This window comes from Hylobates moloch, unplaced genomic scaffold, assembly GCF_009828535.3.
Source record: "Hylobates moloch isolate HMO894 unplaced genomic scaffold, HMol_V3 SCAFFOLD_9, whole genome shotgun sequence".
Lineage (NCBI taxonomy): Eukaryota > Metazoa > Chordata > Mammalia > Primates > Hylobatidae > Hylobates > Hylobates moloch.
In genome coordinates, this window is record NW_026652284.1 from 114,001,659 (window position 1) to 114,020,340 (window position 18,682).

Sequence of the window (18,682 nt, forward strand, 5' to 3'; positions counted from 1 at the left end):
CAGAGTTAGGCTCTAAGAGAACCTCACTAGAGATAGGAGGAGGAGGAGAAAGACGGCTGAGCCCCATCAGGGCGGATGCTTGTGAGCCTCTGTACACCGGGTTGTGAGAGTGTGGAGTACTGGAGAACCTGGCAGACATGTCCCAGGGTCCTGGGGCAAACATGGAACACAGGCAGGTGGCACCTCTCACCTGGAGAAGGGAGAAGTTGGAGACAAGCGGAGCTGTGAGGAGACAAGGGGAGTGTTGTGTGAGCTGTATGAGGCAAGGATAGATAGATGGGTTTCCTGTGCAGCCTACTCAAAAGGACTGCCCGCTAGGTGTGTGGAACCCAGAAGAGGGTAGCTGCAGGGGGACTGGCCAAGACAGAAGCTGAATGCAGGTCCTCAAGTGTCGGGACATGGTTTGGTGCAGGGATGCTTGTCGGGGTCTCTAGAGAACCAGTTCAAGGGGCAGCAACTGTGAGCCTGACGAGCAGACACCCACTGCACCGGCTAAGTGGAAAGGCTTTTGTCTCTTCTGTCTTTCATCCTCGTTCCTCTTAGCTCCTGACCCCGAAGGGCCCAGAGGCAGCAGAGAGAGTGGGAGCCACAGCTAGGGGAGTGCCCAAACCCACTTGTTCCTGGCCTCTTGCTGCTGGTTCTCAAGGCAGAGGGCAGCCTGACTGACTCGATTTGCATGAGATAGAAGTTTAAATATTACTCTTAAGTAATATTTTTTATTTTTTTAAATTTAAAGTCAATAAATTTTTATTCAAGGAATTCCATGTTGTGATTTCTTCCACTGTCCATCAAGGTCACTTTAGACCCTCTAAAGAGCTGGCGCCAAAAGATTTATCTTAAAGTTAGCCCTTTTTAACGAAACTGAGGCTTACTTTAATCCAGTTGTCCTGTCAGTCCATAGTTCTTTTATTTCGGCTTCTTTCATCTCATTTTAATATATAAATACCGATGAAGACTTCAAAATTCATCAAGAATCTTTGGGATCTATTTTCTTCAGCCAATTTACTTTAGAGTCATTTTTACTGTAGGTGCTGGATCTTCCTGGTTCTCAATTTGACACCCTGTCTTAACATGAATGAGTTCAAATCATATTCATTCCTAAGCGATCACACTCAAGAATAGTACAGATGTGTGGAATATGCCAATACCTTTAATTCCAGATGTCATGTTCTCAAGATAAAAGCCTTTAAAACAGAAAGTCATCATATGTATCAAGTCAACATGAAATTGGAATACAAAATTAATACAACTGAGGAGTTGAGGAGTTCCCTCGTGTCCCATGCTGTTTAACTATCTATTCTACAGTCCTGGAATCAATCTTTTTTTTTTTTTTTTTTTTAATTAAAAGACAGGGCCTGTCTCTTACCCAGGCTCCAGTACAGTGGTGCCATCAAAGCTCTGTGCAGCCTCCAACTCCTGGGCTCAATCCTCTTGCCTCAGCCTCCCCTTCCTGAGTAGCTGCAACTATAGGCACACGCCCTAATACTCAGCTAATTTTTAAATTTTTGTGGAGATGAGGTGTTTGTTACTTTCTTGCCCAGGCTATTCTTGAACTCCTGGCTTCAAGCAAAACTCCCACCTCGGTGTGGGGATTGCAGGCATGAGCCACTGTGCCTGTCCTGGAACCAACCTTTATGGCTATCAATACTCCCATCAGTTAACTGTCTCAGGTATCATAATTTCCCTTCTTATATGTATTAAAATTCATACTGAACAATGAGTTCTGGGTTGCAAAAGAGGATTTGTTTTTTGCACTTATCCATAAGTCTTTGTCCACAAGTTAAACAAAAACATACATAAGTGCAGAAAGAATATTTAAATATTACTCATCAAAGTACATTTCCTGTCTTTTTTCCCTAAAATTACTAAAATATGATTTATGATAACAAAATACTGTTTTTCTATTGTGTTAAAATTTGGATGAAATCCCAGTATGGAGAACAAAGATTGACTGGAACTCTGACATGCAGGCTGGGCACAGTGGCTCACGCCTGTAATCCCAGCACTTTGGGAGGCTGAGGCAGTCTAATCACTTGAGGTCAGGAGTTCAAGACCAGCCTGGCCAAGACGGTGAAACCCCGTCTCTACTAAAAATACAAAAATTAGCCAGTGTGGTGGACACACACCTGTAATCCCAGCTACTCAGGACGCTGAGGCAGGAGAATCGTTTGAACCTGGGAGGAGGATGTTGCAGTGAACCAAGACCGTGCCACTGCACTCCAGCCTAGGTGACAGAGCGAGACCCTATCAAAAAAAAAAAAAAAAAAAAAAAAAAAAGAGCCCCGACACCCTGACATTCAGAAGAAAAGTGCAGGCCCCACCCATGGAAGGCGGAAGGGACTGTTCCCTGGTGGTGTCTTCCTACGGCACAGACAGGAGGAGACCAGTGACTCATTGGGGTGGCTCTGAACTATGACTCTTAAGTAATACTTACACTTCCACCTCAAGCAAATTGAGCCAAGCCAGTCAGGCTGCCCTCTCACTCAGATGTTGTTCCTGAAGGGGAGCTTGAAGCCATAGTTTCTGCTGGAGCTGTCGCTCGTGAGTGGGGAGGGCAGTGATGACAGGCTGCATCTGAAGAAGTCTATTTTGTAATTGTACCTTATCAAATTCAGCCATTCAGTAGAGTCATTACCAAATGTCGATCATAAGAGCATCCACCCTGAGTGAGTCTACTCTTTGGATGCTTCCAGCTTTAGGCTCTGGGATATTCAAACATGTCTATTACAGCATGTGTCCATTTACAAAGTATGCATTGTTTTCATGCCCTCCTGAAACACGACTTTGACGATTCCAGTGTGCTATGTGGATGTGAGAATGACAAGTGAGCTGACAAGTGAGGGGGAGATGGGACCTCGAACAGCAGGAAGAGCTCCTGGATGCTGTCAGGGCAGAGGGTGCTGAGTCACATAAGACAGGACCCTAGTCAAACCTGGAGCAGTCAGGGGAGGCTTCTTGGAAGAGTAGATTTCTAAGTTGATTTCCCACTCACAAAAAGGAATTATTCAGGAAGAGAAGAGAGCACACACATAGACCTGGAGGTGAGAAAGCCACGGGGTTTGGGGGAAGTGTCCCACATGGCTGGAACGTGAAGTTGAAGCTGAAAGGTGTGGGAGGGGCAGGAGTGGTGAGCTGGGGGTGGGTGCCACGTCTACTCAGTCCTTCTTTAGCATTCCGCCTCCTGGTGGCAGGTCCCTTCTGCTGGAGACAGACTTATGAAGGCACTTGACAAGGCCAGATTGCATTGCCAAAAGAACACTCCAGCAACAATGGATGGTGTGGGATGGGAAGCGAAGAGGCAGTGAGGCTACTTCTAGAGGGTGGGAAACAAGATAGGCCACAGGTGCAATAATCCAGGAGGGAGAAAGGGCCTGAGCTAAGGAGGTGGTAATGGGCACAGAATAGATGAGGTTGGGAAGTAGGCGTTACTTATCCTATTTACAGAGGAGAAAAGTGGCTTTTGGAGAAGACAGGAAACTTATTCATAGTCATAAAATTAAATTAGATGATTTTATTCTTATTCCTATGATTGTTGGAGAGAAAGACGTAGAAAAAAGGGACCAAAGAGGCAGAAAAGAACTGAAAGGAAAAATCAATATAATTTCATCAACAGAAGCATGAATTCATCAATGCATCCACAGGTTTATTGAGAGACTTCTGTGCGTGTCATAACAAAATACGGGAGATCAGTGCATGTAAAACTAAACCCACTCCTTGGCTAATCCCATTTCTGACTCAATCTCCTCAACTACCTAAGATTTAATTATTTTCATGTTGTCATATTTCTATCCCAATAAAGAGGACGACATTGTCTGTGCCAATAATTTTTTTTTTTTTTTGACCAAGCCTTGCTCTGCCCAGGTTGGAGTGCAGTGGTACAATCTCAGTTCACTGCAACCTCCGCCTCTGGGTTCAAGCAATTCTCTTGTCTCAGCCTCCCGAGCAGCTGGGACTACAGGCAGCTGCCACCACGCCTGGTTAATTTTTGTACTTTCAGTAGAGACGGGATTTCACCTTGCTGGTCAGGCTGATCTAGAACACCTGATCTCAGGTGATCCACCCTCCTTGGCCTCCCAAAGTGCTGGGATTACAAATGTGAGCCACCACACCTGGCCTGTACAAAAGTTTAACATAAATGAGTTTCCCTGTAGAAACAGAACGCCCCTCTCCCCAGAGGTCTTCAAATGATTATGAATTATAAAATTCTGATATTCCGTTGACCCTATATATTTTTTTTTTCCCTAGGGAGTAAGATATTTGGAGATGAGCTTCAGGAGTAGCAAGCTGGGTGTAAGTAGGGAAGCCGCGATTCATTTTGCTAGTCATTACCTTTTAATCCCAATATACTTACACTTCTAATTGGCATCATAAAATGTCTCTGGAGACCAGAGAAGCCCAAAACACTTAATAGCTATCATGGTCCTGGATACAAAATAATAAGCTGAAAAAAACTTCAGTTTAAAAAACATGCTTTTCCTTAAATGGTAAAATCCATTAGAATACATGGAAAGGAGCTCTCATTTAATACACACCTTCTATGAGCCAGATGTATTGCATATATTGTTCTGAAAATGATTCTCAAAACAGGATTCTAAGAGAGACAATATTACTCTCATTTTAAAAGGACAAAATTGAGGCTCAAGAGATTTGAGTGACATACTCAGAGTCAAGCTGTTATAAAGTAGACCAATGTGACCCCAGAGCAAATGCTGTACTCATGACGCTCTACTCATGACACTCTACTCATTTCTGACCAGGGCCACTGTCACATGGTAGGTTGTTGGTTTATGGGTTCAGCAGCAGTGGAGAAATTTAGGTAGGATGCAAGGAAGGACCTGCTGAGCATTAAATGGTAGAATGGATAGATAAGTAATAGATGGTTGTTATCATTTAGACATTTGTCTGCCAAGCCTCATGTTGAAATTTGATCCCCAACATTGAAGGTGGGGCCTAAAGGAGGTGTTTGTGTTGTGAGGGTGGATCCCTCATGAATGCCTTGGTGCTGTCGTCTTGGTGATAAGTTATTGCTCTATTAATTCCTGCAAAAGCTGGTGGCTAAAAAGAGCCTGGCACCTCCCCATCCCTTAACCCTTGCTTCCTCTCTCACCATGTGATTTTTGCACAGCCAGCTCCCTTTCCCCTTCCACCATTAGTGGAAGCAGCTGGAGGACCTCACCAGAAGCAGATGCCAGTGCCGTGATTCTTGTATAACCTGCAGAACTGTGAGCCAAATAAACCTCTTTTCTTTATCAATTATCCAGCCTCAAGTATTCCTTTATAGCAATGCAAAATGAACTAAGACAATAGCCTTTGCTTATTATTTTGATTATGACTATAGGTGTTTGCCACAGCTGTTTCATTGCTAAAAGTTTTGTAACACTGTGTTGTTTTACTGGTATATCTCTATCATTATAATTATTAATAATGTGCTAGACATTGTAATATTAACAATTACAAAGATTTTTAATCTGGCAAAGATGGTCTCTTTCTATTGTAACAAACTCTTTAAAACAGGTATTATAGTTTCATCTAAATAATAAGGAACCTGAATCTCAGAGATGCCAACTGACTTGGCCAGGGCCACACCATGTGAATACAACTCTCTATTCTGGGAGCTGATGTCTTTTGCAATGTCAAGAGAAACTGAATATGAACTTTCCTCCCATGATGGCAGGAAGATGAATGAAATAACCCATTAGTTGTCCATTAAGTCTTTGTTCTTTAAAAGTAAGATAGTGGAAGTCCAATGACAGTTTCCAAATCATAAAATTATGTCTAAAGATCAGACATGGACCTGACTTACCAGAGCAGAACCTGAGTGGGATACTGGTGTTGGGAGTGAGGATCAAGGAAGCAACTTCTTGTAACTTTTCTGCACTCAAAGATGACTCTTACAGCCTTCTCCTAGAGGAGACCCTCTTCTGCAGGTCAGAAGGGCCTTCACATCCCTCAGTGCTGGCCCAAGGTCCATGGTCAACAAGAAGCCTCCCTTTTCCTGACTCCCCACCTCCTGGGGTGGCCAGTCCTACCAAGTCCAAGTTGAGAGGACTGGATGCAGCCTGCTCTTCTGCCCCTTGCCCCACCCCGTCACTGCCCTGGTTCAGCTTCATCTTCCTCCTTGAGCCTGTGACACACTAATTTATCTTCCCCATGCTGCCACACTCATCCTTTTAAATAGAGTGTTTTTAGTCTTATAGTCAATAAATACACATTCATTCTAGAAAATCTGGAAGGTACCCCACAAATCATTTCAGAGGAAAAAACAAAATCAGACTTTGGATAATTTCCTTCCAATTATTATGAGAGGAATATCGTTGTGATAGCTAGAATTAAGTTATCAGTTGCTACTAGGGCAGGAGGCCACTGGAGCCCAGGGAGATAGGAGCTCAGAGGAGGAAGGCAAATGAGAAACCGAGTCATCCTTCCCCACCTCCCCCACCCACAGGGAATCAAGATGTGGGGCATTATAGTTAAATGTTTTCTTCTATGTACAGCCAGAATGTCCCTAAAACCAGGAGGAGGAACTCTCAGTGGAAGACTATTATTTGTTCGAAATATTTTCTTGAATTCATCCATGCGAGAAGACTGTACTTCCCACTGATATAACGTTTGACCATGTGATTTGATTTGGCCAATCAAATTTAAGTGCAATTAATGTATATCAACTCTGATCGATGTTTTAAGGTTTTCTCTTTTTCTTTTCACTGTCATGAGGCAGGTTTGTGCTGGATAGGGGCTGCTCCTTAGTCCTGGAATAAAGAGGTGTGGAGCAGAGATGTTGCCCATGTGCACCTTGAGATGAATGTGATTGCAAGCAAGAAATAAATCTTAGTTGCTGCAATCCACCAAGATTCTGGGGGTCATTTGATCCTTCAGCATAAGCTAAGCATAAGCTAAGCTAACCTCTGTTGATGGCTGAGCCAGTCATGCAAGGTGGTTACCCTCAGAAGATCTAAAAGCTGAGGACTAGGAACATTAAAAATAAAACATTAGTATTATGCAGTTCAAGCAGACATAGTGGTGGCAGTGGTGATACAGGAGTACAACATTCCGGGAGAGAGCAGCTCTTGTTAAAATGGTGGTTACTCTAAAGAGGACCAAGAAGATGACATACATCATTAACAATGTGAGCCACCATGTATATGGTGCTACCTGTGTGCCAACAGCCCTGCAAAGTGAAATTACAGGCATGATATCATTTGATCCTTCCCCAAGTTCTAGAAGGGGGATATCCACGATTAGTAGCATTTTAAAGCTCAAGAAATTGAAGCTTAGGGAAATTAGTAACTGGCACACTCACGTAGCTCATACACAGTAGAGCAGTAATTTGTGTCCAGGTCTCTCTGATGCCAGCATCTACCTACTCATAATGGGCAGATTCCTGGCCAGGTTACCTGCAGGGCTGCCCATTAAATGGTAGCTCCTGGCCAGGACCTTGTGGGGAGGGAGGTAGCAGCGGGCAAGTTTTGTTAGAACAAATTGCACTCCTGGCGTACCCAGAAAGCACAGGCTGTCCATCTTTCATTCTGAGAGAAACCCCTCAAAGCAAAGTTTGGTGGGTTTGTCACAGTTGCCAAGGCCTAGATCTGAACTACAGGAGAGGCAAGAGGCTCCAGAAATTTAAATCATATCCACTCATGCTCTCAAGATATTTTTGAGATTGTAAAAGGAAATCAAATCTATGAATTATAATCAGTTGGAGTGTGAGTGGAAGGAATCCAGCTGGAGCTTGTTTTTTGCGAGAGAGAGAGAGAGAGAGAGAGAGAGTTACTGGGAAGCTACCGAGGCAGTTCCCAGAACCAGGGACGGGAATATGGCAGGTCTTGGGAACATGAACGTCAGAAGCCAGAGCCTGAAAAACAATGGGATTCTTTCTAACCACTCTTAGTGCTGCCTCTTTGGAAAATAGCTTCTTTCTTTTCGGTTTCAGCCTCACCCAGCTGCCATCAACTCTCAAGCTCTCACACCTCATGTTTCAACCACCTGGAAAGGGTCGTCTCAGTTTCTTTTCCAGAAACCGTGTGGAAAAGACTTCGATGTGGTGCAGTCTGATTCATGGGTCCATACCTAAGCGGTGGACAGTAGCCTGGCATGTGGTCATGTTGCACACGTGGCAGCGTTTATGTTACTGAGCTCATGAAGCGGAAGGTTCCAAATGAACAGCTGAGGATGGGGTGGGCAACTCCATAAAGATTCAATTGACATGTGCACCAGAGAATATTTGGACCAAACAGAAAATAATTTGAACCAAACACAAAGAATCCTATCTTCCAGAGGCAACAAACTGGAATATCCTAGCATGTTTCTTTATTATTATTATTATTATTATTATTATTTGAGGGTAAGTCTTGCTCTGTCGCCCACACTGGAGTGCAGTGGCACAATCTCCGCTCACTGCAACCTCTGCCTCCCGGGTTCACACCATTCTCCTGCCTCAGCCTCCTGAGTAGCTGGGATTACAGGTGCCTGCCACCATGCCCAGCTAATTTTTGTATTTTTAGTAGGTGCCTGCCACCATGCCCAGCTAATGTTTGTATTTTTAGTAGAGATGGGGTTTCACCATTTTGGTCAGGCTGGTCTCGAATTCCTGACCTCATGATCCACCTGCCTGCGCCTCCCAAAGTGCTGAGACTACAGGCGTGAGCCACTGTTCCTGGACTATTATATTTTTGGAGTACAGAGTTTTACTACATGGTTGAAACTGTATGGCATATACTAAGTTAAAGTGTAGTTAGCAGAGACAAATTCTAGGCCTTAGGTTGAAGATGACATGAAGAGGGTTTCATTGTCAGAGGCTATTCAGCACTAAGGGGTTCATTTGTTTTTCCAATTAAAAACTAGACCCAAAGCACAAAGTAAAAACTCAGTACATCAGTGATAAGTTTAAAGTCTCAGTGCATGTGCTTATGCCAAGGGATCACTTTAACACACTGAACTTAACACGCTCTTCCCCTGGCCGATTCTTTGTTGCTCTCAGCTAAAATCCTAACTCCTCCACACAGCAAACATGGTCTTTTGTCACCTTGCCCTTACGCCCTGCTTCATTCTGAAACTCTAGGCAGATTCAGCTGACTGAAGTGTGCTCACTGATTTGTTTACTTACTTATTCATTCATCACACATTTATTAAGATAAGCAATGCAGATACAGAAATTAGTAAGACTTCTTTTTGCTTGAGAAGCTCACAGCCTAACAGGGAAGGAAAATGAGTAATCAGGAAATATCTACAAGGTGACAAATACCAGGATAAAGGGAAGCCCAGGGTGCTTGCAGCCATGCAAACCCTCGAAGAACTTGCAGGGGTTTTCAATGAGGAAGTGAGGAAGATGTAATTGTACTTGCCTCACAGAGCCAATAGCTAGTATATATATCATAGTCTTTTGCTGTTCCAATATTTCCATGAAACTGGCACCAAGACTTTAGTGCCAACTCCCCTGTGGACTGGCCCTCCTCTTTGCTGTCCATTTCTACAGCGTCCTCAGTCCCCAGTAGACGAAGTGGCACGGAAGAAAGAGGAGCACCTTTGCTTCATAGTCACTGTCACCCCCTGCTTTCCTGGGCCTGCTCCAGCTCGTGCTGCCCATGGGGTTGGCATCAATCCTGCTGTTTCCTCCAGCCCACCACCCCCCGCAACCCCGCCACCCCATTTTCAATGCCCACCAATATTGCTAGATGTAATGAGTCAGGCCTGCCTGCCACACTCCTGGGCTGTTATGCTATTGTCCAAATTGACATCTCACTTTTCCAGTTGTTGAGTTGCCTTCTGTGTGTGTAATTGCAAAAAGGGATCTTCTTCCTTTTGGGTTCACTGCTTATTTAATCCTAGAGTCACAGTAAGAAAATGCGTCTAGTCAGTGAAATTAATTATGGAGAACATTTAGTGCCTCTGCCGAGGTGTTTGTGCAGAGATCGTTCTGAGTGTAGCAGAGAAAACAGGCTCCTGATTCTCAGCTGAACAGGAATTGAGTGAGTAAGTCTTAGAGTCAGGCAGGTCCCTGGACTTCAGCATTAGGTGGGAGTGTGTGTGCATGGTCTGTCTTTGGATGTGTGCACATCTCTGTGTGTCCATGCATGTGTGTGCAGGTATGCTTTCATAGATACTTGGGGGCCTGAAGACTGGCTTGCCTGTAGGTGACTCTGCAAGCACAAGGGATTCAGGAAGGTGAGAATTCATTCACTCATACATTTATTTACCAGCAGCAAAAGTATATTGGATGACTACTCTGTATCAGGTTTTATGTTTAGGTGTTGGGGATTTAAAAATGAGTAACTTGAGATTTCTACCCTCAGCCAACACCTAGTCAAGAGCAGAGCTTCTCAACTTAGCACAATTGACATTTTGGAACAGTGAATCCTTTGTTAGGGACGGGGGTTTGTTTTGGGCCCTACAGGATGCTTACCAGCATTCCAACTCTCTACCCACTCAACACAAGCAGGAACCAACCCCCTATCCTGCAGTTGTGACTATCAGAAATGCCCCTTAGAGATCCCAAATGTCATCTGGGGGCAAAATCACCTCCAGTTAGGAAGCAGTTATAAAAAATGTTGAAGCAGGTAATTTTGATAAGGTAAAGGGAGTCAAATTTAAAGGAGATCTTCACCGATGCTTGGGAGCTAAGAGGAGAGGGGGTAAGGAAGCACAGGAAGGTTGAAAAGGAAGATAATATCATCACAGGTGACTATAGCCAATTGGTAAGCCAAGCTCCAGACACAGGGCTCCTCTGTAGATGGCAGGACAGGACAAGATGGGATGGAACAGTGCTGGGCCTGAGTAAAGACAGAGCTCAGTTGCTCACTTGGTGCAGGGTAGGGCCCATGTCATGGAAGCTCAAATATCAGGTGCTCCCATCCAGGGTGGGGTCTGGGGTGGGGTGTGGGTGCAGGGCACAGAGAGAAGAAGGGAATGAATTCACATTACTGCAATCGTAGGAGAAGGAAAACCAGAGAGGGAAGGGAAGCCCGCTGTCCTTCTGAGATGGACTTCAAGTGAGCTTCAAGGGGATGGATAGGTATGCTTTTGGCCATCATCTGACAGTGGTGTCATGCACGATACCTGCATGGCCTCCATTGATGAGTGGAAAGCATGTGGCTCTTAGTAGGTGGCCATTAAGCCAGAGGAGGGTGATATAGTTTGGATATTTGTCCCTGCCCAAATTTCTTGTTGAACTGTAATCTCCAGTGTTGGAGGTGGATTCTGGTGGGAGGCGTTTGGGTCATGGGGGTGGATCCCTCATGAATGGCTTGGACCATCCCTTTGGTGATAAGTGAGCTCTTGCTCTGAGTTCAGACAAGATCTGGTTGTTTAAATCTGTGTCACCTTCCCCTGTACTCTGTCTTGCTTGCTCCTGCTTTTGCCCTGTGACATGCCTGTTCCCCCTTTGTCTTCCACCATGATTGAAAACTCCATGAGGCTTCACCAGAAACTGAACAGATGCCAGCACCATGCTTCTTGTACAGCCTGCAGAGCCATGAACCAATTAAACTTCTTTTCTTTATAAATTACCCAGTTGCAGGTTTAGCAATTGAGAACAAACCAATACCGTGGGCTGAGCAGATTCCAAATCTCCAGTCTGGATGCTGGTGGAGATTTCCACTTCCTTGTGTGAACTGTGAGATAAGGTTGCCTGATGACGGAGAGTTGCCATCACAGCCTGCTGTGTATTCATCCTCTGCTTGGGGCCACAGAGTTGCTATTTTAGGTTCTCTGTCTCCCTCCCATCTGTTTCCACCCAGAAGACTGCAGGGCAACCCCTCCCCATTGCTTCCTGAGAGTGGTTCCTGTTTTCTAAATGCTCTGGCAATGACATCACACCAGGGTGGTTTGATCTCAGGCCTGTGAAGGTCACACCAACTAGGGCAGAGGTCACATCAACTGGGGGCCGGGGCAGGTGTCACCTGTCACTGGGGGGGAAAGGCGGGTCCCTGGAAGGAGCCATGCAGGCAGAAGTGACTGGATTTACTCTGTTTTGATTTTTCTCTTTTTAACATGAAGATGTCTGTGGTTATAAAAAGAAGGTAATGCATGACTCCTCCCCGTGGCCCCTGGTTGTGAATGGGCCCCATCTACTTGAAATGCTGCTTTTGATTTTTATTTCGTAGACGGGTTAGGATGAGTGTAGGTGGATTCCTCAAGGAGATCCCATAGGCTTAGAGGAAAAGTCCCCTTCCTTATCCCAAAGTCCCAGTGCTCCTGTGGGTGGGTGAGGTAGGTGTCAGGTCCGTGCCGGGGGCTCCATGAGGGTTCTAGTGGGCGGTCAGTTCCAGGGAAACTGCCCCCTTAGAGCTGCTGAGAGCTGTACAGTTTACTCTGCTCAGAGTAAAAAAGTGGGGGACCCCATAGGCCTGGGAGATACCCACACAGTCTGTGCAGGGCAGAGGGCAATATGGCCCCCATATCTGTCTGCCTATCTGGGACCAAAACTGTTCCTGGCACATAGCAGGTGCTCAGACGACATGACAACATTGCACTAAACAGACCCAACTGATCTAGTGTAATCCAAGTCACTAACCCCTTGTGTAATCTTGGAAGAGCCTCGCTGTTCCCAGCTGTAAAGCAGGGATCTCAAGAACATTAACCTTGGACTGTTTTAAAGTTTAAATGAGAAATGGACATAGACACTCTTTATGAACTTTAACAAAAGATTAGAAAGCTGCCTCTCAGTTGCTACTGTGCAACTCTTCCAAATGTTAATTTAGAGTCTGAAAAATGCCAGTTTCCCCATGGGAATTGCTCAATTCTAATAGTTTTCTATGCTGTACAAACATACATTATCTGCCTAGGGCCCAGTAAAGCTAATTTCATCTTGAATGAAAAAAGTTAGAGCTTGTAAATATTTTAATTTTTCCTGAAATGCCTTTTGTGTTAATACAGGTTGTTCTGAATGTATTAGAATGTCAGTATCTGGAGACAACGTATGGAAAGGGAACAAGCTGGTGGGGAGGGAGCAGAATTTGTTCTTTGAAAGTCAGACTGTTTAGTTCCCTGGTATTCTCCTTAGTTATTGGCTAACAACATTTTCAAATCTCCAGTATGTCCCAGCAATACTTTACGGAAACAGGGCTCTAGTTTTAGGCTTTCTTGAGGCTGAAATGCAGGTGGCTAAGGAGGGGGTCAGAGAGTATATTGCAGCTTCCTCTTGCTGCTGTAACAAATGACCATGAACTTAGTGGTTTGAAAGACACAAATTCATCTTTTTGCAGTTCTGCAGGGGAAAAGTCTAAAATCAAGGTGTGGGCGGAGCCACATTCCTCCTGGATGCTCTAGGGGCAAATCTGCTTCCTTCCCTTGTCCGGCCTCTAGAGGCAGCCTGTCTTCCTTGGCTCATGGCCACATCACTCTAACTTTGTTTCTGCTTCTTTGACTTCCGCCCTCCTGCTTCCTTCTTATAAGGTCCTTTGTGATGACATTGGGCCTATCCAGATAATCCAGGGTAATTTCCTATTTGCAAAGTCGCTTTGTGTTATGTACTGAACGCTTGTGCTCCCTCAATATCCGTATGTTGAAGCCCTAACTCTTGATGTGATAGTCTTTGGAGATGGGGCCTTTGGAAGGTTAGCGTTTACACTGGATCATGAGAGTGGGCCCTCACAATGGGATTAGTGGCCTTGCGACAGCGAGCACAGAAAGATTGCCATGTAAGGATGCAACAAGAGGAGAGCCAGCCATCTGCAAGCCAGGAACAGAGGGCTCTGGTGGGTGGTCAGTTACAGGGAAACCTGCCCTCTTGGAGCCACTGAGAGATGGACAGTTCGCTCCGCTCAGAGCAACAAAGAAGCAGGACCCCATAGGGCTGGGAGATACACAGGCAGTCTGTGCAGAGCAGAGGGCCACATGGTCTTTATATCTGCCCCCCTATGTGGGACCAGAACTGTTCCTGGCACACACCAGGTGCCCAGACAGCATTGCATTAAATGGAGCTAACTGATCTAGTGTAATCCAAGTCACTAACCCCTTGTGTAATCTTGGAAGAGCCTCACTGTTCCCATCTCTAAAGTGGGCATCTTAAGAACATCAACCTTGAACTGTTGCTACCAGAAACTGAGTCAGCTGGCACCTTGACCTTGGACTTTCCAGGCTCCAGAACTAAGAAAAAACAAATTTGTTTTTAAGCCACACAGTCCACGGTATGTTGTTAAGGCAGCCTGAGCAGACTAAGACACCATGGAAGGACACATAGTCACAGGTTCTGATGAGGGATTAGGACATGTACATCTTCAGGTGGCCTTTATTCAGCCCCCCACAGGGCATTGTTTCCAGACAGCCCCAGGGCAAGGTAGGCTTGGGCAGGTAGCCTGGCCCAGAGAAGCTTCTCTCAGCATTAAGGTGGAAGGTCTCAGGCTGATCCGCACTAATGGGGATCTCACTTCCTCACATCTTGCTTCCATCCCTGGCCTCCATGTCTCTGGAATGAGTCTCAGAGACAAAGAAGTCCTTGTTCATTCTTCTGCTCACTGAGGTGGAAACCCACATGCCTGGGAGATGCTTGGTCTGTGCAGGGCAGAGAGCCACACAGTCTCTGTGTCCTCTCCAACCCCAGAGACAAAACTGCGCCTGGCACATACCAGGTACTCAGACTCCCACCAGGTTGGAGTCAGGCACAGGCCGTGAGGTGAATCCTCTGAGGGCTCCAATTTAAAACTTGGGGACTGGGTACTCTCATACTCCACCCCCACCCAGCTCTTGCCATCTTTCCATCGTTCACTTATTCATACATTTATTTGATGGGTATCATTGGGTGCCTACTCTGTGCTAGGCACTCTTCTATGGGCTAGAGATACATCAGTGAACAAACCAGGTGAATAATTAATGTTTGTGCAATAAGCCCACGTATCACTGACAGCCCCCACTTAGAAGTTCTTAGTTCCTCTCATCACCAGGAAATGGAGGCCAATCAAAAAGGCACAAAAAAAAAAAAAGAAAAAGAAAAAGAAAAAGAAAAGAAAAGAAAGAAAAAATAAAAAGAAAAAAGCCAAACAGTTCTTTGTCTCCCAAGGTCTCCTTGCAACTGGGGCCACCAATCCTCTTCCATGCAGACCCAGCTTCCTGCACCCTCCGCTCTTCCTGCAGAGAGCTCATTCTAACCCACGAACCTGATCCTGCCAGATCCTTGCTTCAAAGGCTCCCCATCATGGGCAGCACAGAGTCTGCAGTCGTGGGCAAAGTCAAGGTCGCCATGGCTTAACCTCTGCTTCCCTCCTGATGCCCCCACTTCTGACTCATTTTTCTGCATCCCCATGGCACCTCATATCTTATCTCTGCTATGGCACCTCTCCCTTCAGCAACACCGGGATTCTGAACTGCTAATACAGAAAGAGCGCTCCAGGACTGTCCTCAGCATCTGTATTCACATCCTCTGGCAGGTTTCTCCTACCAAGCTGCTGGGCTGTGGGAGGTTCACCTGACCCCCATGTTAGGGTCCCGGTTTGCTGCATCATGGACTTCATCGGGGGCTGAGTTTGCTGGTGAGTAGTACTTGATGCCATGGGGTCTGGAGTCAGCAAGACCTAAAATGTAGGCCAGATTCCACTCCTGACTGGCTGAGATGGACAAACCACTTCAATTTCTTCACCTAGGAAGAGGGACTAGTGATCCCCATCTCTAATGAACCTTAGGGACACTGGATCCAACCACGTTTTCTGTTTTTGAGCAAATTAGGTCAATTTCCTCATCTCTGCAATGAGAAGCATGAAAGGGCTCTTGGGATGAATGGAGCTAATATGAGCACAATGCGTGACACATGGAAGGTGCTCCATAGATGAAAGTTATGATTGCATAATTACGTTTGTTGGTCTCACGGATGTTCTGTATTTTGCCATTCATCTGAGCCTCTACAAGCAAAGTGTTCAACGGCCACAGCAGAAACTACTCTGGTTGTGCCTGAAATAATAAGACAATCTCCCTGTATCTGAGTTAGCACTGGTTATATGCATATTTGCCGTTTTAAATTTCTGCAAACTCTGAGTGAAGAGACGGATTTCTTTCTCAGATAGCATCTAAACAACCACCTGGTAGCCAGAATTTGCCCAATTTGAGCTCATCAAACACATTCATTCTCAAGATCCCTTTCCATTTGAATTCAACTATCATTCACAGACACCCTCCAGTGCTCGGGGCTGTTTGGTAGACTTTTCATGCCACGTGGATTTAACGCCGGTGGCCGCCGGCGGGTCAGGTGTTAGTCTCATCATCTGACAGGGGAGGAAACGGAGCCATGGACAGATGCTCGTTCCACCAGGCCTGGTCTTCCAGAGATGAGTGAGGGCAGAGTCGGGGCCTGGGGAAACTGCAGACAGGCATCGCTGGGTAAAGTCCTTTGCTGCTCTTTGTCTGATGTCAGAAACACAGAGAAGCCCGGATCAGGAGCCAACAAGAGAACATTTTCCAGGTGGGAGAGTGATTTTGGTCTCCTCACTTCTACAACTGAATCAAATGCATCTATTACCTCACCCTGGTGATCATGGTTTTCATTTCTTCTTTGAAAACGCTTCTGGAGCAATAGCAATTTGATAAGATTCATTGCTGCAATGAAAACTCCAAGGTGGTGAAATTAGAAAATACCTTCCGGGCTAGAGTGGAGTTTCTTGCAGTAGAGCTGGCCTGCTGCTTGGGCAATGCTGGGGTTTAGTGGATGTGGATGAGGAAGGGGCACGGTGCAGACCCCCAACTCCATTCATAACTGGCATTGGCACAGAGTCCTTGGCCTCCCTGCCACACACAGACACACACACACACACAATCTTACAAAGGTTGTATTTTCATCTCTTCTATTCTCAGGCTTTTGTTTTGAGAGATGATAGGAGGCCATAGTTGTACAAAGGTAGCAACTGTCTTGAAACAGAGACACTGTATAATCCTGAGCAGAGAAATGATGGCTGACCTTTAGAAGAAGGGAAGAGGCATGAGCAGAGAGAAGCCTCTAGAAGTGGATGGGTGGATAGATCAATAGAAATTGAAGGACAGGCTTTCAAGCTGGACTTGCAGGTTTGGGTCCTGCTCGTCACCTCCCTAGAGGTATGACCTTGGGAAAGGTACTTACCTTTCTGTGTCTCAGTGAACTCATCTGTGAAATGGGGGTAATAATAATAGCACCTGACTCATCACATTACTTAGGACTGAATATGAGGAAGTTTAGAAAAAGGAACCTGTTTACAGCAATGCCTGGCATATAGCAAGTGTTAAGAAAATGTGAACTCTTATTACAAGTGAATTGACATATCTAAGTAAAGCTGACAAGAGCTAAGAACACTGAAGCCTAGAAGGGTTTGTCATTTGTGTAGTCTCAAGATGACTCTTGAAAGAATATCTATGATGCATCTCCACTTCTGGACAGTCAGAAGGAAGATGTAGGAGGGGGTGTATTATTCTATTTCCATAATGCTGTAAAGAACTGTCCATGGCTGGGTAATTTATAAAGAAAAGAGAGGTTTAATTGACTCACAGTTCAGCATGGCTGGGGAGGGCTCAAGAAACTTACAATCATGTTCCAAGGGGAAGGGGAAGCAAGGCACCTTCATAAGGCGGCATGAAGTAGAAGCGCCAAGCAAAGCGGGGAAGGGCGCCTTATAAAAACATCAGATCTCATGATAACTTACTCACTATCATGAGAACAGCACAGGGGAAACTGCTCCCATGATTCTACTGCCTCCACCTGGTCTTTCCCTTAACACACAGGAATTATGGGAATTATGGAGGTTATGGGGATTATAATTCAAGATGAGATTTTGGGTGGGGACACAGCCAAACCATATCAAGGAGGGACATGGAGTCAGCCTCCAGGGACTTTGCCTGCATGAGAGGAAGGGTCAAGTGTAGCCCAGGTGGAGAGGATGAGGTGTTGAAGTGTTTTTAGCATACTGTAGAGTGGTATAAAATGGGGCCCAAATCCTGGCATTCATAACAGTGTGTTATTTAGAGTGGGAAGGGACCTTTGCCAGCCTTTAATCCAGCCTCTTCTTGTTTTCTATTTTAGAGCTAAGGCGATAGACTCAGAGGTGCTAAGGGACTTGTGCAAAGACACAAAGCCTGTGGGTGGTCACAGGCAGCACGTGGGTCCTGGGGACCTCCTCTCCCGGAGCACACGATTCTTGAGCTGAACCTTGGATTTTTCCTCCTCCATTACCAACCCCACGGGCTTTAGGGCACCCGCACCACAGGGTGCAGAGGCAGTTCCCACAAGGCCTAAGGACCACATGCCTAATGAAGACATGGTGCTTGAAAAGTCAGTGATCTTTCCCTCCCCAACTAATTATGAATATCAGAAAACCTTAAGTGCAGTCCTTGCTAGAAACCATAAATAAACCCATTTTCCTGACCCTCCTTCCCTCTGGGTTATTTTATTATAGAGATGCATTTGGTTACCGAGCAAGAGACAGACAAACAGAAAGACTTTCTTCTTCCACGAAGGCCCTACCTGCTTTAATTCTCAGATTTGGTCGTGAATTCTCAGTGGATGGGTTCTGAGATGGGGCATTGCCGTGATCAGGTTGGAGGGAGACACGTGGTTTGGAGTGTGCGTGTTAGGGGTGATCCTGCTTGGCCGGGTGAGGAGGACAAGTCTCTGGGCTGCGTTGCAGGGTGGATCCTGTAACTGAGATGACCCTCCTGGTCCCCAGGCCGAACCTCAGATTCCTCCTTCACCACCAGTCCCACAGGCTTTGGGGCCCTGGCACCACAGTGTGCAGAG

General features: G+C 45.7%; 1 non-coding gene across 1 annotated transcript; it reads right to left on the bottom strand.

Moving 5' to 3' along the window:
* Positions 1–1,677: 1,677 nt before the first annotated feature.
* On the bottom strand, positions 1,678–1,805 carry LOC116814009 (small nucleolar RNA SNORA40). The gene has a single exon (XR_004371115.1). It is a non-coding gene; the product is annotated as a small nucleolar RNA SNORA40 (small nucleolar RNA).
* Between the last annotated feature and the right edge of the window lie 16,877 nt (positions 1,806–18,682).